The sequence below is a fragment of the Ambystoma mexicanum genome, chromosome 3p, assembly GCF_040938575.1.
Source record: "Ambystoma mexicanum isolate Mex_15411 chromosome 3p, UKY_AmexF1_1, whole genome shotgun sequence".
NCBI classification, from domain to species: domain Eukaryota; kingdom Metazoa; phylum Chordata; class Amphibia; order Caudata; family Ambystomatidae; genus Ambystoma; species Ambystoma mexicanum.
This window is the reverse complement of record NC_090925.1, coordinates 1228888812-1228909739: the sequence shown is the minus strand read 5'-3', so window position 1 is coordinate 1228909739 and position 20928 is coordinate 1228888812. Positions and strand designations below refer to the sequence as shown.

General features: G+C 46.6%; 1 protein-coding gene across 1 annotated transcript in view; it reads right to left on the bottom strand.

The window, feature by feature from the left end:
• The window catches only part of CTNNA1 (catenin alpha 1), a 505233-nt gene that overhangs the window by 118428 nt on the left and 365877 nt on the right, over positions 1-20928 (bottom strand). The window lies entirely within an intron of this gene.

Here is a 20928-nt window from a genome sequence, read left to right as displayed (position 1 = left end):
TAAAGTCTTGTATAGGATAAAGCAGTTCTGGTAGTTAAACGGAAAAGTCTTTGCCAAAGTTCTCAGAAGAAGTTTGTAAAAGGAAGAATCAGATGTTGGGTCACAAGCTGACCAGGTCTGCAAGTTGCCAAAGTTCCAAGCACTTTCGCAGTGAGAGGTAAGTTCTCTCGGTCTGGTTTTCACAGTACTTTACAATGAAGAAAAAGATGCAGCTGAAGACTTCTGTTCCTGGCAATACCTGCAGATCTCGCTGTTCCTGAGCCTCAGTCATGGAGACAAGAGGGAGGACATCGGGGGACTCCTGAACTGCACTGGTCAAAGCTGGCACTTGCCAAATCTTCAATTCCGGTAGCTGTAGTCAAGCACACAAACTGGTGTCCCTCTCCCTGGTTATTCGGTTTCCTGCAGCACTATGAGGAAAATACAGCCAGCTCTGAGAATGGTATCTAGGTGGCTTACGAGTTGATTGGTCCCACCAACTCAAAGGGAGAAGTCGTCCTTGCAGGGCTTCTCATCGAGGTGAGCTTAGCGATTCAGAACCTGCAGCAGGGCTACACCAGCAAACCAACGGTCCAGGAGTTGCAGAAGCCACCCTCTTCAAGCTTGTCTTCGGTTCTTTCGTTCCAGTGGTCGACTCTGCCTTCCAAGCCAAAAGACTCACCTTTTATCCAGTTTCCTCCCATTCATTCCAGCCTAGCTTCCACTCACCCAGCAGGGTGGCTGTCCTTGCCGGACAGTCAGCCAGCACGATCACGCCAGAGTGCATTTGGGTCTCCTAGAAGAGTAAGCACAGGGAGTTTCGGCCACCTCCCTCACTTCCTGCCCACCCCTGACACTTGGGCGCCAGAAGCAGTCTTCAGTCCTGAAGCCCACCAAAGGCGATGAAACAAAGGGACCAAACCTGGTTTGGCATGCAGAGACAAACTCTAGAAGGACCTTTCCAAAAAGAAATGGCAAAAATAAGACCGGGACCTGTTTAAACAAAGGGGGCTCAGACACCATCTTGAAAAACATGGCCCCCTCAATTTAACGCTACCTGGGTTCGCTTTCGGGAAAAATCATGGTAGTTTGTTGTAAAACCACTGCCACCAGCCATTTCGATAGGAAAGGGTAGCATTTGATTGCTGCAGGAGTATCTAGACACAGGGGATACTAAGTAACCCCTCCAGCACTCTATAGTAAGATAGGTAGGGTGTGCTGGGTCTAGGAATTTGAAAAGACTAGTAAAGTCAATTTCACTTTACTTTCTCTGGGAAACAGTTTATCCCAAAGAAGGTATTTAAACCTTGGGAAAGCCTGAAAGGCTTCCCTGTGCCACTGCACTGAGAGTTGTCTAAAACTCCATAATGAAAGAACACAAGAGTAAAACACACATCATAATACAAGAGAGAGTGGGGAAAAAAAGGGTCCCACTCTCCAGGTAAAAAAAATAAAATAATAATCAAGTCCTCAAAATCCAGCAAAGTTTCTGAGAGTCTCCAAGGTGAAGGGAATTAGCTATTTTTTGAGAATTCTCCCTAACAGGTAATACTTAAGTCTGGTGTGCATCCGGTGAGGCCGAGTGGTTGATTGTGGTTGGGAGTAGGCCCAGGCCTAATGCTAGAACATATATAGGGAACCTTCGGTGAACTCCCTGAACACTAACGCAAAGTGAATACTTACTTGTTTAAGAAGATATCCTATGGAACTTTGACTTTCCTGCAACTGAACCCTATCTTAACCTGCCTACAGCTGGCGCCTAGACCACTAGGGTCCCTCTTCTGCCTCAGAACTCATGCAATACACGAGGGAAGACTAAATAAGAAAGATTCTGCCTTGAAAGTATAACAAGTTTAACGGTACTTGGTTGATAAAGAAGTTAGTTTAGTAACCTCTGTGAAAGAAGACGTTATAAAGTGTCATTAAGTTTACGCTTACCTTTCAGTTGCATTCTGCTCCTCCAAAAAGTTTATAGATTGATTTACTAACTTTGAATGGGTTTTACCCCTTTTAAAAAGTAGTAAGAGTTGGTAATGTTTCATCATTGCTTAACTGAACGAGTGTGAAAGCTTACCAAATGTACCTGCCTTGAAAGACGGTCATTCTTAAAGTGCATCATAGGATTTGCTTTACCTGGTCTGCTTTATACAGATCTAAAACAGTCTTAGTTAATACTTGTCTTTGAGTTGCTGGTAGCTCCTTAAATGTATACATACACCGTACTGACATTGAAAAGCTGCTGCTCTTCTAAACTTGCAACCCTGGTTTGTGCTTCCCTGAATTGCTTTGGTGCTATTCTAAGTTCTTATTTACCTTAGAAATTGTATTATACACTTAAACGTATACTGGGTATGACAATGCATTACTTACCGTAAAAGCATTTCTGATGGTTGTATCTGCTTAGATTCACATGCTGTGCATAGGTCCGACATCCAGTGGTCACTGCGGAGTATTGCATTTTGTTTTTCGTAGTCGAAAAGGGGACGTCGACAAGGCGTGTCTGTAACACTATCCCTATAGTGACGTGCGTTGTACCCATAATCCCTCACGTGTCGAGGTCCCTCTGTTTGTATTTTTCTGCCCTGAGGGAGCTTTCTAGACGTGAGAGTACAGAAAAGAGAGATATAGAAAAGGATGTCTATGTTCCTTCCATCCGAGTGGGGAGGAAGGGTGGGCGCTTGTGAATCTAAGCAGATACAACCATCAGAAATGCTTTTACGGTAAGTAATGCATTGTCTTCTGATGTTTGTTAATCTGCTTAGAATCACATGCTGTGCATAGACTAGCGAGCAGTACCGGAGTTGGAGGTGGGTTGTGAGAAGGAACAGTAGAGAAAAGCTGTCTTAATACTGCTTGTCCCACCTGGGAATCAGATCTAGAGTGGGCATTTAGACAGTACTGTTTTGTAAAGGTGTGTACAGAACTCCAGGTTGCCGCTTTGCAGATGGACTCAAGGGGAACATTTGCAATGAATGCTATGGATGCCCCAGTGCCTCGAGTAGTGTGCGCTCTTGACTTGAAGGGTAGTTCTCTCTTAGCAAGAGTGTAACAGAGAGTGATGCATTGTACAATCCATCTAGATATAGTGGATTTTGAAGCTGCATCTCCTTCTCTTCCTGCTGCCACCGAGACAAAGAACTGATTAGTCTTTCTCAGTGGACTAGTTCAATCCATGTAAAACATGACAGCTCTGCGCACATCAAGTGTATGCAGGCTTTTTTCTCCTAGATTTGAAGGATTTTGAAAGAACGTTGGTAGTTCTATAGACTGGTTGACATGGAATTTGGAGATGAATTTCGGTGCGAATCTTGGGTGTGTGCGTAGAACCACTTTATCCTTGTGAACTGTTACAAAGGGGTCTAAAACCGAAAGGGCCTGTAGTTCACTTACTCTCCTAATGGAGGTAACAGCTATTAGGAAAGCAGTCTTAAGAGTGAGATCTTTAAGAGTTGCCTTGTGCATGGGTTCAAAGGGTGACCCCATGAGCCTGGTGAGTACCACATTTAGATCCCAGCCAGGAGCTGGGTTTGCTATTGGAGGGTGTATTCTCTTTACCCCTTCCATGAAGGCTTTGATTACTGGGATCTTCCACCACGATACTTTGAGTTGTGAAGTGGTGTAAGCCGAAAGCGCTGCCAAGTGTACTTTAATAGAATTGAATACTAGACCCGAGTCCAGTAAATGGGTCAGGTACAGAATAATTTGTGTGGGAGAGCAGTCAACGGGGTTGATACTCTTCCCTCTACACCAGACGACAAATCTTTTCCATTTGCTAGAATAGCAGTGACGAGTGTTAGGCTTTCTGGCCTCTCTGAGGATGTCCATGCACCTCTGTGGAAGTTGTAAATGTCCAAATTCTATGACCTCAGGAGCCAGGCTGCTAAGTTCATGGTCTGAGGGCATGGGTGCAGTGTCCTGCCCCTGTCTTGTGACAGCATGTTGTACGGGCAGGGCAGTTTCACTGGAGGAGATAGAGACATCTTCAACAAGTGAGCGAACCATGGCTGTCGGGCCCACCTAGGGGCCACCAGTATCATGGTAACTTGTTCCTGGTGCATCTTGTGCACTATCTTGTTGAGAAGGGGAGTCGGGGGGGAAAAGCGTAAACAAATTTCCCTGACCATGGAATCGATAGGCCGTTCCCCTTGGACTGGTTCTGGGGGTACCTGGAGGCGTAATCTTGGCATTGAGAGTTTTCCAGAGTTGCGAACAGGTCTATTTCTGGGAAACCCCACTGTGTGAAGACGTAGAAGACGATGTCTTCTTGTAACCGCCATTCGTACTCTACGGGCAGGGGGAAGTCTCTGCTGAGTTTGTCTGCTAGCAGATTGATTTCCCCTGGTACATGTTGTGATAGTAGGAACATGTGTTTGAGAGCCCACTTCCAGATGTTCTGGGACAGCTTGGACAGTACTGGAGAGTGAGTGCCCCCTTGCTTGTTGAGGTAGTACATGGCTGTGGTGCTGTCTGTGAGGACCATCACTGTCTTTCCTTGTAGGTGTTCCTGAAAGGCCTTCAGTGCTTTGAACACCGCTAGTAGTTCCAGCAGGTTTATATGCTTGGATGCTAAGCTCGGAGTCCACGCTCCGTGAGCAGTCTGATGGGATAGGTGAGGCCCCCCATCCTGTAAGGGATGCGTCTGTGGTTAGAGTGGCTTCCACTGCGGGTGTGGCAAAAGTTTTCCCTAATAACAGGTTTTCTTTTGTCCACCACCGTAGCGAGAGAACCAAGGCCTGCGAGACCACCACTAGATCGTCCCATTGTCCGCTGGCCTGACACCACTGGCTGTTGAGCCACTCTTGCATTGGGCGCGCGTGAGGTACCAAATAAATACATGACGCCATCATCCCTAGCAATCACATTGCTTTGCGTACCGTCACCTCTCGACCTGCCACATAATGGGGGATCTGAAACAGCATGTTTTGGACCCTCTCGTTGGAGGGGAAGACGAGGCCGTCCTTTGTTCGAATTAGAGCCCCTAGGAATTGTTTGATTTGGCTGGGGTCTAAGCTGGACTTCTTTTCGTTGATGGAGAAGCCCAGTTGGAACAAAAGGTCTACAGTCTTTTGGGTATTGGAGAAGCATGTTTCGTAAGAATCCCCTGTTATGAGCCAGTCGTCGAGGTAAGGGTATACCGGGATGGATAACCTGCGCAGGTGGGCCACTGCCAGTACTTTCGTGAATACCCTTGGTGCAAATGCTATCCCGAAGGGTAGTACTCTGAACTGGTAGTGTTTGTTCTCTATCTTGATCCTGAGGTATTTCCTGTGCGCTGGCAACATTAAAATATGAAAGTATGCATCTTTCATGTCCAGTGTTGTCATGTAATCCCCTTGTGATAACAGTGGGATTACTTCCTGCAAGGTCACCATACGAAACTTTTGGGGTTTGACAAACTTGTTCGCTGGGCGCAGATCTAATACATGGCGCATGGTTAAGTCCTTTTTGGGTACAAGGAAGTACACTGAATAAATACCTTCTGTTACCTGAGATAGGGGAACAGCCTCTATAGCTTCTTTTTTCAGTAGCTCTTCTACTTCTTGAAGAATGGTGAGGTGTTCCGGTGTCATGCGTCGGTTCCGTGGGGGTCTGTACTTCGGGGAACCATTGAATTCGATGCAGTATCCGTGGGCTATGGTGGATAATACCCAGCGGTCTGACGATATTCCCTCCCATGCTGAAAGGAACGATGTTAGCCGGCCCCCGACCGGTGATGCATGGGAGGGGACCCAAATCTTCGGGTCATTTGTTGGTATTGGGCGTGGAACCTTTGGGGCTGGAGCTGCGACCTCTTCCTCTGCCACGGCGTTGGCCTCTTTGACTGAACTGGGTGTTGTTACCCTGGTTAGAGGGCCAGTTGGTAGCAGAGTAAAATTGCTGTTGGTTTTTCTGCTGGCGTTGGCCACGAAAGGAGCGTCTATTGCCATAGCCGCGTCTGTTAGGGGGCCTAGAAATTTGGTCAAGAGTCTTGATGGTATCAAACTCTTTCTTCGCATGTTCTAGGGCCTCATCAACTGCTTTCCCAAACAGATGTGTTTGTTCTATGGGCTTATTTATCAGGGAAGCCTGGGTTTCCGGCTTAAATCCCGAATTGCGCAGCCAGACATGGCGTTTTAGAAGTATTCCCTGAACCAGGGAACGGCCAGCCGTCTCTGCGGCATCTAAGGAGTTCTTTACAATGCCCTGGTTTACAAGAGTTCCCTCTGAGATTGTAGCTAACAGGCGTGAACGCAGGGGTTCTGGTGCGTCCTCTGCTTCGCTGCGCAGCTTGCTCCACTGTGCATCTGCGTAGCTAGCTAGTAGGGAATTGTTATTTGCAATCCTAGTTGAAAAGGCGGCAGACGTTGTGATTCTCTTCCCAAGTGCATAGAGCTTTTTGCCCTCTTTGTCAGGTGGTGCCTCACTAGTGGATAGTGGTACCCCTGCTCTTTTCCTTGTATTAGTAACTACGAGGGAGTCTGGAATAGAATGGCCTCTGATGTACAAAGGGTCAGAGGGCGAAGGGCTGAAGAGCTTTTCTATCCGAGGGTTGACCCCTCCTACTAAGGCAGGATTGGAAAGGGAAGGAGTTATTCTTCTCTTTATAGAAGCCAGGAGCGGAATAGACTGACTAACAGGGGCTTTTTCTTTAATAACTTTCTCTACAAAGTCTATGTCAGGAAGAGTCTCCCCTGTGTCTATTTCAAAATGCGCTTCTGCCTTGCGCAATAGTGCATTAAGTGAAGGTTGGTCATCTATGGGAGAAGTGTTTCCAATAGGTGAATCCTTGGGAGGAGAAGGGTGAAAGACATCAGGGTCTGAGTGCACTGATGGGGATTGCCAAGGCTGCACTGATGGGGATTGCCAGGGCTGCGAGGTAGCTGTATCTTCTTCGAAAGCTCCTGCACTAGTGTAAGGATCTTCTTCAAACCCCTCTTCCTCATGTTCTTCCTCTCCACCCAAACACTCATCATCTTCCTGGAGGTATTGCTCCTCTTCAGTGAGGTCATATACGTCTGTAGAAGGGGGAAACAGCCTAGGAATTTTGACCCTAGGGTCATCCTGGGGCCATTCTCTTGGTCTTTTGGGTGTGGGTGGGTTTTGGTTTCCCAGAAACCTTTCCATTTTCTCCATACAAGAATGGAGTCTTTCAAGGGTCTCATGGGGGACCCCTGAATAGTCTAGAGGGGGGAAATCAGTGTTTTCACCTTCAAAACGCTTAGAACGCTCCCACAACGTCGAAGAAAGGTTTCCGTCGCCCTCTGAAAAGCCCTCCGGTAGTTCTGAAATGCCCTTAGATGAAGGGGGCAGTTCCTGGCTACTCTTGTGCTTTTTCGGCATTTCCATAGCTTTTTGTGCGGTATTCGACGTTTGTTTCGTCGTCCGCTTACGTTTGTCTTCGGAAACAATTCTCAGCAGGCTCTCGACAACGAGGTTGTCAATAGAGGACTCTGGTGTCGACGTTGCCTGCGTTACGCGTTGTCCCTCGACGGCCGCTCTATGGAGCGTTACGTCGGATGATTTTGAGGTAGCGCCTGTGTTTGACGAAAGCCCAATCGCTGGTCGCGACTGCGTTTGCGGGTGGGGCTTGAGACCCTTACGGTTTAAGGTAGACACCGGAGTGCCCTGCATCCCCTTCGGCGCTGATGGATCCTTCGTCTTCGACGAAGAAGAGCCGTGGGTTGTGTGCTTAGGCCTATGGGGTCTGTGTGCATCCTTGTCGCCGGGGTGTTCATCCCCATGAGCAAGGCGTAAGCCGAGCCCGTCGGGCCGGGGACAGACGTCGAGGAGCGCGAGCGCTCCTTCTGGGGGTTAATGACTTCCGGAACGGACGTCGAGTTATCACCCTCCTCGTCACTTTCTGTAACAGCGGCGGCGGGTGAGGAAACTGACTTCGACATAGCGTAGTCCGCCCACCTCTTAACTTTGCATTCTTTAAGAGTTCTTGGTTTCAAGAGCTTACAGGCCGCGCAGCTGTCCTCCTTATGATCGAGGGGCAAGCAACGATTACAGAGCTTGTGTTTGTCCTTCCAAGTGTATTTGCCCCTACAGCGTGGGCAAAACTTAAAAGGTGTCCTCTCCATAGCTGAGGCAATAATAACTGGTGATAACCCCAAGGGAAAGATAGGGGAGAAAGAAAGACATTCTCAAAGAGAAGATAAAAGTTCGAACCCCCACTCTCCCTACTGTATGTTGGCCGGCGAGGCCAGGCCACGTGTTCGGCAGCGCCGAAGGATCTCCTCCGTCTCTTCCCCTCTGTCGAAAACTTGCTCGGCGGAGAAACAGCTTCACAGCTAACGTCGAGGGGAGGGATCTTTAACAATATAATAAGTATAATTAAGGACCGAGGTCCGTAGTAAGTATTTGCAATGTCTCTCTAGGAGCTCCCTGTAAGGCGACCAGAAACTGGGCGGAAAAAAACAATCTGAGGGACCTCGACGCGTGAGGGATTATGGGTACAACGCACGTCACTATGGGGATAGTGTTACAGACACGCCTTGTCGACGTCCCCTTTTCGACTACGAAAAACAAAATGCAATACTCCGCAGTGACCACTGGATGTCGGACCTATGCACAGCATGTGATTCTAAGCAGATTAACAAACATCAGAAAACTAGATATTAGATAGCAAATAGTTATGTACCAAAAGGTCAATTACTTGCCTGGAAATACATTTAGTGTTTCTTAAAGTGAAATAGGGTTTTTCCTTTCCCCGATTGGCTTTGGGCATTTTAAAATATTATTGCGTGTTCATACTTAATATTGAGTTGCTCGAGTTCCCTCCAGAAAGTATATGAGTTGATTGACTAGCTCTGAACAGAGTTCTAAAAGGTAATGTTGCAAGGAGTATAGTTGTAACAGGGTTGGTTTATTATGTGCTTTCTATAACTGTCACTGTAAGATTGACAGGGTCTATTACCCTTGAAATACTGATTTTATTCTAAAAGTATAGCAAGTCTTATTCCCCAAGAATAGTATATCACTATCCCGAATGTATAACCTTAGGTTAGACTCACCTGGACTTGCTCCTTTTTTATGATTGTGTTTATATGATGTTATAGTACTTATCCAAGACTTATGTTGGTCTACTTGTATTTAAATAAACCCTTTATCTTTACTATACCAAGTGTTTCTTTGGACCATATGTATGCTACAATTTCTTTGTACCAAGCTACAGCCCTCTTTCCCTCCTAAGATGACCCTGGCTGCTCTGTCCACACTACCATATTCTCAGGTGAAACAGCCTTATGCTAAGAGTGGAGCTTATGTACTGCCTCAGATGTATGTTTTTATGAAGCCCTTTTATGAAACCATTAGTTGGACTTTAGAAAAACTGTTCTAACACCTGACCACAACACCAAGGCTAGGGAAGGGAGAGATATGGCTAGGACTTTATGCCCACAGAATCCTATGGAGACTTCGGGGCTAGAACAGGCAGGTTTACTCACCCTGTACTCCGATTTACTCAGAGGCCACAGAGTTGATGAAAGAAATCGCAGGGATTTCTGGATTTGTTCTTTGGTTGAGTTGTAATTCCAGGGGCCTTGGGAGAGGTCACTTAAGGCTTCTGTGTTTTGGGGTCCCACTACTTGTTGGTTCCAGGCGCAACTGGACCCGTTCTGGAGACTCGGGAGACACACCACTGGACCACCACTCTGTCGACAACCACAAGTCGTCCCAGGACGAGGTGGCAAACAGCAATGGACAATTAAAGAAAATAGAGGAAGGAAACCCTTGGGGCGGAAACCAAGAAACTGGTCCTCAAAGGTCCCCATTTGTGGTGGAAAACTGCAACTTCAGGGAAATACTTCTTGCTTCAGAAGCTGAGGCTCTACCAAGTCCCATGGTTTACCTCAGAACGGCAAAAGGTGCAGTGAAGGACAACGTCTGGCTAGCCCACAGGAGGATTCCGGGACTCAGAGCGCTTCCAACCGATGGATTTTACAAGGAGATCAGAACTGGTTGTTCTCACTAGTCTAAGCACTAATGAAGGTCTTCAGATCAGTAAAGACAGGGCTTTGCCGGGCAAGTGAAGAAAGTGATGCTGGAAAGCTTCCAATGACTAAATCTGGGTTTTTAGTGGGCTTTTCCCATTCGTATGGATCATGGCTCCAATGATATGAGTAATTGCTGCAAGAGTCTCCCTTTTATCCAGAATCCGGGTTGGAGTAGCCAACAGCGCACCAATTGCAATGACATTCAGTATTCAAACCTGGCAGGGGCTGTCGAATCAGAACAACCTCTGGCCACTACATCTGCCCAGTGTTAGGGAAGTGTTCTCTTTTTTTAGCAACTTTCATTTCTATGGACCCCAAAACATTTTGCTTTTGCACTCTGTTCTGACTTTTTCCAGTGAAGTGAAAGCTTCAGCTTTACTCCACTGCACTTTTGCTCATTGTTAGGAGGAAACTGACCAGTCCTTAAAGCTGTCAATAATGGGCAACTATGCTTCCCTTTTCTTGTTATACGTTACTTATTTTATGGGTAACTTTTTTATCATTGCACAATGCATCTTACAATGGTGTTGCTTTACTATGACCCTAGACTACACAAAGGGATGTTGGGACATCTTACGTGTGCATAAAGACAGGCTGGTGGCAGCAGTTACCGCATTACTATTTTTGCATTATCTTTGTTAGCCTTACTACGCTTGGCTACTAACTGAGGCTAGTGTCCCAAACATGGCCCTGCCACAAGGGTTTTGCTGGTTCTTTTGGCCATTTTGTTTGTTGGCTTTCCTGCCTTGCCAGATCAGGAAATTCCTTTTATGGTCATGCACTGCCCAGGAAAGCCTTGGTTTTCGCTGGCTAGTGCAGGGCCATCTGTGTGTGTTCCCACGAAGTGGGTTGGAAGTATCTGGATTCCAATCCATAAACTGGTTTCTTGTATGTCGAGTATGCATGAGTTTCACCAGTGGTCCTGATTGGACAACTACTGGGTTAAGTTTCATATTTCTTTGTGGGCCATTCCACCACAATACCTCCAAACCAGAATTGTTGGCTCCCCATCTGAGCTCCACTATGTGCTGTGTCCATCCATTGTACATATGAGAGCTACGTGTTAAGATTGGCACAGTTTTGAGCAAGCCTGTGTTACATTATGAACACTGTCTTTAGTGTCTATGATCCGTTCCCAGCAGGTTTAATGCTATGCAACCTTTGACACGCTTCGCGTGCTTTTCAGCGAGCAGTGCAATGCCAGTGCAGCAAGGTGTATGTGGACTTCTTTCGTCGTGTGTGTGTGTGTGTGTGTGTGTGTGTGTGTGTGTGTGTGTGTGTGTGTGTGTGTGTGAGTGATCGATTTTATTTAGATGGTATCCACACAGCGTGAATTAAGCTAATTGGTACGGTAAGACGCAGTGAGCGGAGGAGGAATAGGACTAGCTAGAGGGTATTTTTATGACCTCTTATTGCGATATGTGGCCAACAGCTGATGAGTGCTGCCTACCAGTATTCATGAGTGGTTGCGGACACATTGTTATTTCAGGCTCGGGCACAGAACTAGCAGCATGGGTTGCTTCGGAACTTGTATTAATCGATTACTACTTGGAATCCTCGAACAGTGGCCCAACTGATGCCTTTAATGCAGGTTCTTCACTTTCCAGTCAGTGCTTTAACTCATAGGTTCAAGTCCTGTGTCTTGTGCTAGGTATACGGTTGACTGTTTTATTTTAACTTAGTAAGAGGTTATGGAGGAATTTATTTCCTGAGCATTCGTTTCTGCATATTTTTTTTTTTAGATCAAGATTGAGCCTCAAGCAGAATTTGTGGAAAACATTTGTGTGCCAACCCTAAATGAGAGGCAAGCACATTATTTGAGGTAATGGGTGCACATACATTTAGTTCGGGGGATATTTATTATTCCGATTTTGATTAAATTTTATTACAGTTGGAATTCTTCTGGCCTTGAAGACGACGTTGTCACTGCTTCTGTCTGTCGAAACTAGGGGGCTTCTCCTGGCTTATATTATGTGTGGTTCATTGTAACCTCTAGTAGGCCTGATGGGCTATATGACTGGGTGACATCCCCCGTGATTGCACCAGCATTATAGCCATCTTGTCCGCCGGCTTGAAGTTATCATGTATGCATTTGCACTGTGTTGATGTCGTGTTCACAATTTCTAGGACTTTGAGCACTATATATTTTGAGCATGAGATGAGATTCTGTATGTTATGTATTTTAATAAAAATGAAAATTACCTACATATTGTTTTTATTGATGAATATTTCTATGTTCGTGCGATGTGGTGTACCTGCATATAGATTATAGAGAACATAGTTCCTCATTTGTGAATTCATTCAAATTATACATTTGTATATGAGTTTTCTCTAAGAAGACATAAGTGTTTACTTTTTGGGGTGTGTGTGAGGGGCAGATCTTCCATTGGGTGAACTGAATTTTTGTCTCAACTGATTTTCTGGATAAGAAGAGGAGGCCTGCAGCCATGCCCCATAGAGCCTGGAGAAATCCTGTGAGGGGCCAAGTATCCTGCCCAGCTGTGAAGACCGTGGAGGAACTGTAGACCTGTCCTAAGAAGGCCTGACGACACACTTTTGCTGCAGTCCCAGCTGTTAGGCAAGATTGTATGCAGTAACCCTGTGGGAGAATACACTAGCCTTGTCCTCTTGGTAATAGGTAACCCATATATTGGTATAGGTCTCTACTACACAAGTTGGCAGAGTGACTGAGCTGCCAGACTTATCTCAAGAGGGGTAAATGTGAGCTCTAGAGAAGCTACATAGGCATTCACAATTACAAGTATCCAAATAACACTCTTACTCAAGGTTTTATAGTGAAATATTTATTTAACAGTCAGCTTTAAATAAGTCTTTAGAAAGGGGAATATGCAACAACAAAAATACACTTATCAACACTTCCTCAGATTTAAGTTAAGCAAGTATATACCAGTTTGGGATGTGTGTGTCACTGTGGACATTGATAGATGACTTTTGACTCTATGCAATTTTGAGGATGTGCATAAGGTTAGGGGATGAAAAAGGTTAACAAGTTCTCAGAACAGGGGAACACTTTGTAATTCCCCAATGAAGTATAGGTTATCCCTTTCCCAGCAATACCAGTTAAACGTACGCACCACCTACGAGGGACAGTTAAAACCAAAGTCAATGGGTCAGAAGAGTCTGCAGGGAGCCAGAACAGTCTAGGGAGGCACTTCCTCAGATAGCACAAAAGTCTTGCACAATGTTAAATAGAGAGTTTGCAGAGAGAGAATCACTGTGGGGCCACAATCTGTAAGGCTTGTGAAGGGCAAAGCTAAAAGCAACTCTGCAGAAAAAGCAGCTAATGCACGTCTCCAGTGAAAAGAAGCAAGCAGACAAAATAGGTAAGTACCCCTTCAGTCAAGACAGTACCTTTGGTTTGAAGAAGAGGATCCAGCTGGCTTCTGTTCTGGTTGCAGTCCTGCAGATCCTGGGTCCCTTGGCCTGAGTCGTAGGGAGGATGTCTAGAGGACTTCTGCACTGCAGTTCGAAGGTAGTCAGCGGCTACGGGCGCTCTTCAAATCAGCAGCACTTTGCGATGTCAGCTACCGGCCAATAACACCACCGTTCCTGGACACTTGATGGGCTTCCCTTGCTTTTGGGGTTCAGCCCTCTGTTGAGGTGGCTCTGGCTTGGATAGTCCTGCTTCGGGAGGAAGCTCTGGAGCTTCCTGAAGGTCTAGTCCGGTTTAAAGACGATGCACTTGATTCTGGTGTTCTTGACCCCTGCCACTCGGTTGAAGCAGCAGCAAAAAAGTACAGCCAACAGGGAGAGCGTTTCCAGGCAAGTTCGTTTTAGGGTCAGTTGGTCCCACCAACCCAAGGGAAGAAGTTGTCCGTTCCGGGCTTCTCTGGTCGATACAAAATTTGAAGCTTCAGCATTGCAGCAGGGCTTCACCGGGTAAACCAATGGCCCAGGAGGGTGCAGCAAGCTTCTCTTCCAGTGGTCGACTGTCTTCAGTTCAAGCCTTTTAAGCAGGTTTCTCCCATTCATGCACAGCCTAGCTGTCACTCACACAGGACAGCAAGCCAATCACTATTGGGTTCATTCAGGTAACCAAGGAGACTAAGGACAGGGAGTTTCGGGTACCTCCCTCGCTTCCTGCCCTGCCAGAAACACTGGAGGCAGGGGTGAGTGGCAGCACTGAAGCCCATAAAAGGCAAAATGAACAAAAGGGTGAAACCTGGTCTGGTTTGGCACGCAGAGTAAAACCCAATTAACACCTCACAAGCAAGAAATGGCAAAAAAAGAAGACCAGGGCCATTTTGACAAAACGGGCACCCATGGGTGCAATACTGCAGCTGAGGATTCATCCTGTGGTAAAAAAGCACAATGGTAGGAAAATTAAACCACTGCTACCAGCCATTAAATGTTGTGAGGGTAACATAAAAAATGTCAGAAGAGAAAGTAGGAAAAGGTGGTACTAGGTAACCCCCTCAGTACTCCCACATAAGATGGGGTGTACTGGACCTACATAGAAAAAAACAGACAAGTAAAGTCAATTTCACTTTACTGCTCTTGGGAACAGTAGTTTACCCAAGAGAAGGTATTTAAATTGTATGAGAAATCCAAAGGACTTCTCAGTGACACTGCTCTGAAGGTAGATGCCTATGCAGTTTGTCAGACTGCAAAAACAAAGAAAACACAGAGTCCAAATCAGAACAAGATACATGAGGGTGTGAGACCTTTTTCTCACTCACTCCAGGATAAAAATTAAAAGTCCTTAAGTCCAGCAAAAGAGCTGGGGGTCTCCAAGGTTGAAGGGAATTAGGGAGAATTCTAATTTCTGTGCTAACACCGGTGGAGCCATGTGTGGCTGGTGATCTTCAGCTGGCCTTTGTGGTACTTTGAACTTTGGAGTGGCGAGACCAAATATTCTCAAAGTCTGCTCGATGCCCACCCATCTGGAGTCTTTGAAGCGTCAGGAACTGTTGGGGAGATCTCAACCTTCGAGACCCCCCAGCTCTTTTGCTGGACTGCAGGACTTTTAGTTTTAACCCTGGAGTAAGTGAGCCCGCTTTCTCGCTCTCGTGTGTTTTGACCCGAATTGGATTATGGGTTTCCTTTGTTTTTGGAGTCACAAACTCCATAGGCATCTACTTTTTGTATGGTGACAGACAGCACCTTCAGTGGAGTGTCACAGAGAAATCCTTCAGATTTCTCATAAGGTTTAAATACCTTTTCTTGTGTGAACTACTGTTCCCAAGTAAAGTGAAATGGACTATTTACTTTTTCTCTTTGTAGGTCCAGCACACACCATCTTATGTGGAGTGGTGGGGGTTACTTAGTAGGCCCTTACCCTACAGACTTGTGTAAAAAAATGTATGTTACCCTCACTACTTTTAATGGCTGGTGGCAGTGGTTTAATTCTCCTACCATTGTGCTTTCTACCGCAGGCTGAATCCTCAGCTGCAGCATAGCAGCCATGGGTGACCATTTTGTCAAAACGGCCCCAGTCTTCTTTTGTCTCCATTTTCTGTTTGGAGGTCTTTCTTGGGTTTCACTCTGCGTGCCAAGCCAGGTTTGAGCCCTTTGTTTGATTTGCCTTTGGCAGGCTTCAGTACTGATCTGTCTCTGGTTCCAGTGTGTCTGGAAGGGCAGGAAGTGAGGGAGGTTCCCGAAACTCCCCTGCCCTTGGTCTTAGGAATGCCTGAATGCACCCAGTCCCAATCGTCTGGCTGTCTTTTCAGGACAGCCACCCAGCTGTTTGAGTGACAGCCTAGGCTGTGCATGAATGGGAGCAACCTCCTTAAAAGATGAGGGTTTTGGGATTAGAGGCAGAGTCGACCACTGGGAATAACACCCGACGAAGAAACCGTGAACAAAGCTTGCTGCATCCTCCTGGACCTTTGAATTGCCCAGTGAAGCCCTGCTGCTGTGCTGAAACTCCTTTTTCTGATCGACAAGAGAAGCTCCAGAAGGGACGACTTCCTCCCTTGGGTTAGTGGGACAACTAACCCAGAGAAACTCCACTGAACCATCTTCCCTGACTGGCTGTACTTCTTTGCTGCTGCAGGGACCGAGTGCCAGGGGTAGAGAAATCCATAGTCGAAAGCAACGTCTGCAATCCGGCCAGAAGCTCCAGGAGTCTCCCCAGGACCCTCCAGAAGCAGGACGACCAGAGCTTGAGTCCCCTCACCAGAGTGCAGGACTCAAGGAGTGAAGGATGTCCAACCGGTGTCCAAGATCCCCTGTGGTGCAGTTTATCAAACGCTGAAACCGCAAAGTGCTGCTGATCTGAAAAGAGCCCGTAGCAGCCGCCAACATCCGAATTGCTGCTGCAGGAGTCCTCCAGACGTCCTCCCTTTTGTCCCCACAACTGAGGCTGAGGAACCCAGGATCTGCATCACTGCATCCAGACAGAAGCCAGCTGGACCACTCTTCTAACCAAAGGTACTTATCCCACTTGGAGTACTTACCTCGGTGTCTTTTGCTGTGCTCTTCTCAGTTGACACTTGCAGTAGCTACTTTGCTAGAGTTGATTTCAGCTCTATCCTTCACAAGTGTAACAGCTTGTGACCCTAGAGGGATTGTCATTCAACAAAGTCTCTACCTTTGTGCAAGACTTTATGATCTAAGAAGTGCCTGAGCTCCATAGACTGTGCTCCAATTGACTTTGGCTTTCCTGGCCCCCTGCAGACTTCTAGTCCACTTAAACTTTGATATTTACTGTCCCTCAGAGGTGATAACTTGGTTTTAAACTATTATTGCTGGGAAAGGTTTTTGTCTAGACTTCATTGGAATATTTAAGTGCTCACATGCTCGGAGAACCCGTTTAACCTTTTTCCTTTCCTTCACCTTTTCTTTCTACAAACCTCAGAATCTAGAAGGTGTACTGGTGAACTATATAAAAGAGCATCTACCAGCTTTGTGTTTATTCTGGAAAAGTATTTTAAAGTATATTTGATTGTTACCTATATTGCCCTCTTTAAAGAATGCTTATTTAAAAGCGGATGTTAAATAAATATTTGTAACCAAAACCTTGAGTGTAAGTGTTACTTGTAGTTGCAGATTTCATTAATACAGCTCACATTTGCCCCTCTTGAGATAGGCCTGGCTGCTCAGTCACACTACCAACTTGTGTAGTATAGGCCTATACCATAAGATGGGTTACACCAAATACCAAGAGGGCACGGTTTGCATAGTCTCCCACAGGGTTACATCATCAATTCTTGCCTAACAGGAACCATCCTGTGGACTGACCAACTCCAGTTTAGGCTACCGTGTAGATGCTTAGTGTTTTGGCTCAGAACCTTGGGAACCGATAGCTTGTTCCACAAGGGGTCCTCTGGCACAATTTCGGCATTATAGCTTCAACGGGACCGGAGACAGATGGCAGACTCAGACCGCGACAGCTGTGTCCCTTTGTGTCACCATGCATGGGTGACAATCGTCAAAACAGGCTTCCCTGTGTAGGTCCACTGCCTAGACGGGGTGCTGCATCAGTGTGAGTTGCATTCTTCGACAGGAACTGGTTGCAACAGATTCTGTATTGCACCTGTGACTCCTGTGCTCTGGCGACCGACAGGAAAACCAACCTCTGACAACATGCGAAGTCTGAAGCGAAACCGGAGTACCTAGGGTGAGTTACAGCATATTTACCTGTCCACACCACCTCCCCCATCTCCACCTGTAAAGCTTTTCAACACTTCAAAGTTTTACCTTTGTTTGGCTTTAGCAGAACTTGGTGCTGAAAGCCCTCTGAAAGCAGGAGACCGTTATTTACTAGGATACATCCTTACCTGGCTTTTGGAACCTTTATCCCATCCACAAGACCATTCTCCTAACTTTTCCCAGCTCACAAAACTGCTGGAAACTTTGTGAACCTTTAGGGCACAAGGCCCCAAGTGAATTTAGGGTTGGACCTCTAAAGTTAGGGTTGTGTTCTTGTGGACTGCCATTGCAAATAATAACCATACCTTTCAGTATTGTGAGGTGGGGTTTAGATTTTAGTGCACTGGCTACATGGGCTGTATATATGTATTTTATTTATGAGTGATGTGCAATAGTATTACTTGCCTTTATTCATTTTTATAGTGTTTATTTGGCCAAAAACCAATATTGTGATTTTATAACTGTCTAAGTGTAATCTTTGATTACTTACCTTGTGGACTCATTGTGGATCCATTACCAGACTCACCCCTTCCTGAGACTTAGCCTTGACCACTCTCCATGCTACCTGGATTGGTTTGGCTAAAGCTCCCAGAGTTGTTCCTCTTCACCAACTAGGATGGCCTCCTGTACATCTGTCCACCTGGCCAGAGTGTAGAAATTCAGTCTGATACCCAGCAACACACACAGTCTGGCACAAATGTGGACTGGAACCAGACAAGCCCAGTACCCACATCCAGCATCCAGCATCAAACCATACGGCCCTTGGCCTGCAAACACTGAAGTTTTGCCCAGGAAAGGGCTTGTATGGAAAATCCAGCCACTCTAGGACAAGGAGGAGGTCAAACAACAAGGTGGCCAAAGGACAGGTGAAAATCTTGCGGCACTGTCATTTTAGAATGTATGGTACTCTAAATGGCATGAAGCGGTTACATGCAAAAAGAGAACAAGACTAAAAAAGAAAATCCTATAAAAGTACCCACTGCCACAAGCCCATCCAGGACACATCGTGTAAGTAACCACAAAGTTACCAAGGAGTCTCAAAGTGTCTATCTTCTGTGTCACTTCACAGAAGGTAATGTGTACATGCAAAATCAGAGAATTTCTGTACGGTTAGCCATAGAGACTGTTCAGTGCCCACAAAACAGATTTTCTTAGCAAGGTAAGTGGAGTAAAAAGGCTTCACCTACTTTCAAAAGTCAGGAAAGGCGCAATGCAAACACAAAAAGTAGGATGGCCCATTGATCTCTATGGGTGGGGGGGGTGTGAGCAGTAAAAAGAACAATCTTTCCTAGCAGCTGAGAAGCACTGTGGTTTGCAATAGTCATCCATTTAACCAGTTGCCATGCTGTGTGAGCGGGTCCGCGCCAGAACAGGATGATCACGTGAGCTGACCTGCATCACGCGACCACGCCTCCGAGCCTGCCGGACGTTACCCCATCTCCATGGTAACCGCCAACGCGGCCAGAGCCGCCATGGATTCTGCCTCCGTGACATCGAGAAGCACTGAGCCATCCGAACACTGACTGCTGGATGGGGCATGCTTGATCACCCCCTGAACAGAGTATTGTGCTGTGTGCCTGTTAGCAGTACCTTGATCTGGCGAGTGCGTGGTAGTGTGCTGCCGGTTTGGGGGTGCATGACAAGGCACCAGATCCACACATTGATGTGGCAAAGCGAGGTGGACAGTTATAGTCGTGGGAGCCTACAACAGAGCGACCACATACACTGTGGACACCTGAGCATGGGGTGACTGAGGCGCTGAAGGGCTCAGAGGGGAGGGATGCCAGAGAACAACACTAGCGGGGGCCATGTACAGCAGGAACCACTGCCTGACTGGGTCCCATGCCAAACAGGAGAAAGGTTGGGAAGGGTAAACAGATGAAAATGGAAACCTTTGCATGCAAGAGAAGGCAAGAGTTGCTTCCCGACAGCCTGGAGGGGGCGAGGGGTTGCAGCATGGCAAAGAATGTGACCAACCCATCAGGGGCATATAACCAAATCCTGGAGGCCATAGTGGCACCAAGGGCATTAATGCAAACAAGGATAGACGAGGTGAAAATAGATGTGTGCCTACTCAGACAAGATGTGTATTCCCTGGCGGACAGAGTGGGAGCAGTAGAGACAAACATGGAGGACACCATGAACGTCACTATGGAGTGGTGGTTAATGGTGCAAGATTTGACGGCAAAGGTGTGTTCACTAGAATGTAGAGCCTAAAACGCTGAGGAGAGAGCATAGAGGAGCAACATTGTGATTTTGGGACTACCGGAGGGAGAGTAAGGAAGGGATCCTACTACCTACGTGGAGAATATGCTGCTCCAGGAGGTGGGACCGGAACCGCAGATGCAAGGATTCATGGTGAAGAGAGCATAGATCATTGGCTAAGAGGCCGCCCTTTGGGGCCCCTCCGAGACTACTGATATAACAAAAGAAATGTAAAAATAGGAGGATTTTGGAGTTCTCATGGGGAGGGGGGTGTGATACAGCTGGTGTCCTCTGCCCTGCTGATTTACCCAAACTATACTGTACAGGTGCAGAGACGGCAGAGTATATTTGGCCCGACGAAAGACAGACTCCGGCAAGAAGGACTGAAATATATGCTGCTATATCTTGCCAAACTGAAGGTCCTCCATAATCATACTTCTTTGAAAGTCCAAAGGAAGGGAATCAGTGGATGGATATTAATAAAATGGTCCCCATGAGAGAAAAGCAGAAAACTATCCGTTGAAGGAAGAATGGGTCGCAATAAACTTGTTTGTCTCCAAGGATCGGAGCCATGAAGCGCACAAGCTACATGGGACAAAGATTGGAGTCCCAGGTCGGGGGCTCGAGCAGAGTGCACAGGTCCTGCTAGTGTTACATTTCGTTCTTGTGTTTGCGCTAGGCCAGCACAGTTGCCCCTGTTCACGTTTGATTTGAGAAATACCGTATGTGTGCATTTACCTGCCAACGATCACCCAATTTTGAGTGCGAGGAAGGATAGGAAGGCGCGAATAGCATGGTACTATTGGGTCACGTAGTTGCAAGTTGGGTTTTCATGTTACTGTTTGGGGGGGGGGGTCGCTTGCTAACAGATAGAGGGCATGGAATGGACATTGTGCATGAAACGGTTGGAGTGCATGGAACTGTTGGGAGCACATAGAATACATGGAGTAGTCACTACGGGTGGAACAGACTCAAAGGATGGAGTTGAACAGACGAAGACGACTGAACAGACTAAGTGAATAAAACAGATAGAATAAATGATTCTGAGGTGCGCTCGATCTCAAGCACCTACTGAAAACCACCATACCACATTGCCACGCTTACGCACTTCTATACACCACTCAACTAGAACACAGCGACACTATGACACATT